The following is a 4,540-nucleotide window of genomic DNA, read 5'->3' as shown; positions in this document are numbered from 1 at the left end:
GAATAGAGAGAGTATAATCAACCATCGTTCTAGAACGTGAAACAGAAGAAGAACCAGAGAGAGAATAACCAAGGTAGCTAAACATGACGGAAGCGATGATAAGGAAGAAGCCAGGAATGGCCAGCATGAAGAACATGCCGGTACTTCAGGACGGTCCACCTCCCAGCGGTTTTGCTTCGGTCCGGTTCGCTCGTCCAATCCCTAACACTGGTCCGAGTGCCATTGCGATTTTTCTCACCACGTTTGGAGCTTTCTCGTGGGGAATGTACCAGGTTGGACAGGGTAACAAGATCCGAAGGTAATCTCTTTTTTTCATTTTCGATTTTTCATTTTTGATGTAATGAATTAGGGTTCGAATTGAAGTATTAATTGAATGTGAAGTTTAATTGAAGGATTGTGTTGTTGATTATAGAGAAGAACATAGGATTTTGAATTATGGTGTGGATGAGTTTTGATTATAGGGGAGAAGAACATAGGATTTTGAAGTTTAATTGAATGTCTGCATCGTCAATGGTGTTTTTCACCTTTGAATTTGTTATGGGATGTTCTTATGCTTTAGTGCTTACGGCATGGTCTATTTAGGGGCTTTTGTGCTGATTGGTATTTTTCTACTTTCACATGTTTGACATATTTTCAATCCAATGACATAGATAAAGGGAATGAACAAGTCTTGAAAGAGATAAATGATGATGATTTGATTAGACCAGAAGTTGGTGATTGTGATGATATCATTGAAGTTATAATTAATATAGAGGACATTCCTCAAAATGATAATGAACATAAGTTTGTTGGGGCTTGCATATGTTAATTGGTTAGGTTTTGGCATGACCGATGGGTTCGGTTTCATATAGCTTCCCTTAAAATGTTTTCTTGGTTTGGCAATTGCCTGCAGGATCTTGACATGGGAGGATGCTTTCTATGACAATCTTAATAATTGTGCTACTTCCCAAAGTATGTACTGCCAAAACAACTTGGATCAGATCTGTGGCGGGAACTTTTCAAACGACCCTCTAGGATTATCTTTGACAAAGATGTCGTATCATGAATATTCCTTAGGGGAAGGGTATGAATAAACTGCTGATCCTAGATGAATTTTAAGAGTAAATTTATCTTTTTGTATAATGCTTAGCTTAATTTCGTGTTTATACAGTATTGTTGGACAAGTTGCTGTTAATGGAAAGCATCGGTGGATCTTTGCCGATAATCAAGTTACATGTTCTGGGCCATCTTTTAAGGTGAGAGTCCTTCTCCTTCAATGACGCCACTTGTATTTTCTCCATGCATAGTAAGATTTGAAGGCTGTTATTGGTATTGGATATGTATGAAGTATTATGCATATTTATTTACCTAATCTCTCAACTATTCTCATTCTATTCCCTTTCCTTCTTTTAATTTTAGCTTGCTGATGAATGGCAATCTCAGTTTTCTGCTGGAGTTAGGGTAAGTTTTCTTGCTATATCTTACCGGCGTCATTTACATTTTGTAGGTTGAATTAACAGTTGTGGAAGTAGAATCTGTTGCAACATTTCCTTCCTTACAATATATTACAAGTTATAATAAAATAGTAGTCAGCCTTGGTTGGGTTACCTTTCTTGGGGTTAAATAATTATCTCGATCAAATTTACAAAGACATTGAATATTGCAAAGCTAGGAATTTTTATTCTAGACATAACTTTGGTCTTTTTCTTTGACACAGGTTGGAAAATATTGATGAAATTTTATGGTCAGCTTGTCTATCTGGATATTTATTCATCTATTGCACTTACTGTCCAAACCTCCATTAGTTTACTTTGCATCTATCTGCAGCAGCCATGGTGAAGCACTACAGACCCGCCGTGAGTACTGAACATCTCTTCTTCTCCCTTTCTAATAACTATGCTTTTGGAGAATTTTCTTACCGGTAACATTTTCTTGTGTTGTATTTTTGTATGACAGGGGAGGGAAATGCTGCCAAATTTCTCACCAGGACTCAGGAACTCAAGCAACTTCAAGTCAGTTTACCCCTTTTCAGGTCTTGTATTGTATGCTCACAATCACTTTGAATAGGTTAATTGTGAAAACTTTGTTTTTTATCTTTGGTTTTTTAAATTTTAGGAAATTATGCATTTTGAAAGGTGTAACTCCTAGGGAACCTAAGAAAAAGTTCAAAGGAAATGATAAGACTTACTACCATGCTAAAGATATTAACTTTCTGCACAACGAGCCTTTGTTGGAAATTCATAGAGCAATAAGAGTACATGAAAGGAAAATTAAGAAAGCTGAGGCAAAGAAAAACGTTGAACGTGCAAATCGGTTTGATAGGATTATTCGACAGAGGTACCCGAGATTCGTGGATGCCCTTGGAGAGTTGGATGACTGCCTTACTATGGTACATCTTTTTGCAGCGTTACCTGCAACCGGGAGCAAAAAAATTGATGTGGAGCGGGTCCATAAATGCCGAAGGCATAAACATTGAACTATAATAGCTTTAGATTAGTATGTTGTAATAATATTATCTCATTTATTTATTGTCTGCCCCTGTTATATAGATTGGCACATGAATGGCAAGCATTCGTATCCTGTACTCACAAATTGAGAAAAACATTTGTGTTTGTCTGTTAAAGGCATATACTACCAGGTACCAATCATGGCCATTTGTTATGTTAATTGATCGTAATTATACGTTTTATGTACTTATTATGTTGTTTGTGCAGGCGGAAGTTGAGGGCCAAACAATTTCTTGGTTAACTCCTCATTCACTGCAGCAAGTTGTGTCTAATGATGTTGACATTCCTACTATGCTAAACTTTCTGCAAATATATGAGGTTAGTTTAATTTCATGTTTTAAAAATGTATGTTCATTTTTTGCTTACTCATTGATATACTTTTCATCTGAAGTAATAAGGCTATAAATCTAATTCATGGAAACACATAATTTTAATAAGTTCTGTTGTGTTAGGATCATCATGTGATTCACGTGTAAACCAAATATAATTATACGATTCCTGATGACATCTATATACTTATTGTTATGAACAACTTCTAGTTTCTTAAATCTATATAAAAATTGTTGCAGCCTCTTCTTGGTTTTATCAATTTCCACCTCTACCATTCCATAAAGTTGAAGTATCCTCCAATACTTGATCCTCGCTTGGAGGCTTTGGCAGCAGGTACTGTTTTCTCAAAACTGTAGCAAACTAGAGAAACTTGAATTAAACAGTCGTGTAGATATTTAGTTTATGCGCTAATCAATTTTTTTACTTCAAATTTTGAAGATCTATATGGACTGTCATGATATGCCAATGCCAACACCAGACCTGCCATACTGAATTCTGAAGCTTCTCAATCAGTTGAATCTGAACAACGGGAGTCCAAGCCAATTGGGGCAGAGACCGATAACGAAAATTCTGAACTAAGACTTTCTCAACTTCAGCATCAACTGCCTTCTAATGAACCTGGTGCACTAATGCACCTTGTTGAGAAAGCTGCTGGTGAAGATGAAGAGGAATATGATGAAGAGACACGACAATGCAAAAATATCTTTCAAAATGTCAAAATCTTCCTGAGCAGGAAGGTATGACCTTATATAGCAAATGTTGAGCTAGTGTTTGTGTTAGTTTTTTCAATATAAGGTTTACGATATTGTAAAATGAATTCATGTATGGGTTTGTGATGTTAAGAACAGGCATCATCTGTTAAAGGATTATACTTAAAGTACTAACATTTATAAAAATAACCGGTTGATGAGATAGTTGAGTGGTTTACATATTTAGTAGTTATTAATTAATGTGTTTGTGTTAGAACTTAAGGGCTACCATTGTTTAACTTAAGGGCTACACTTTTAAATTTTTGCAAGTGCTATTTGTTAATCGGTAATGAATCTCTTAAAGATGGTAATGAATCTCTTAAAGATGCCAATCAAGGTTGGGTCAAACACTTCAACTATTACAATAAAATATGGTCCAATACAAGGTCTTGTTTTTCATTTTTTATTTGTGTTGTTTCATTGGTAAGTTATATTTAAAATATTTATAATCAGTCATTTAATTTTAATATTAGTAATATTTGTCAATGTAAAATTATAAATTTATTATATTTCCATATAATAAAAATTTTGTTTATTGAAGTTTTAGTGGCAGCAAAAAGAAAATTTATATTTAAAAAAAATTAAAACTTATATATGTTTTAGTGACATCTAAAAAGTCGTAGGTATAAGTTTTACTAATTATAATACTAGGATAACCTATAGTGACGGTCGTATAGCTTTGTCTGTAGCTAAAAGTTACAATGACATCCAATTGAGCGTCACACCACACCCCCTTAAAGTTGACGCCAAAGGAGGGTGTCACTAAAAGTTTTGCAGACATTTAGCTACAAATTATTGACTTTTAGTGACAACTTTTGAGTGTCACGGAAAGTCAATTTTCTTGTAGTGTGCTTTATCGAAATGTGTGAATATATTATGAATATATTATGATATAAGCATGTGAATTAAATTGAGAGGATCAAACATACATACCCCCAGGGCCGGTCATAGCTTTCTCGAGACCCAGAACAAATA

At 34.7% G+C, this 4,540-nt stretch overlaps 1 pseudogene; it reads left to right on the top strand.

Annotated features, from left to right (window-relative positions):
* The first annotated feature begins 1,720 nt into the window (after positions 1–1,720).
* Positions 1,721–4,022, top strand: LOC131620149 (pescadillo homolog; annotated as a pseudogene).
* The last annotated feature ends 518 nt before the right edge of the window (positions 4,023–4,540 follow it).

The sequence above is a fragment of the Vicia villosa genome, linkage group LG7 (genome assembly GCF_029867415.1).
Source record: "Vicia villosa cultivar HV-30 ecotype Madison, WI linkage group LG7, Vvil1.0, whole genome shotgun sequence".
Lineage (NCBI taxonomy): Eukaryota > Viridiplantae > Streptophyta > Magnoliopsida > Fabales > Fabaceae > Vicia > Vicia villosa.
Note: the sequence above shows the minus strand (reverse complement) of the source record. Positions and strands in the feature narration are given on the sequence as shown.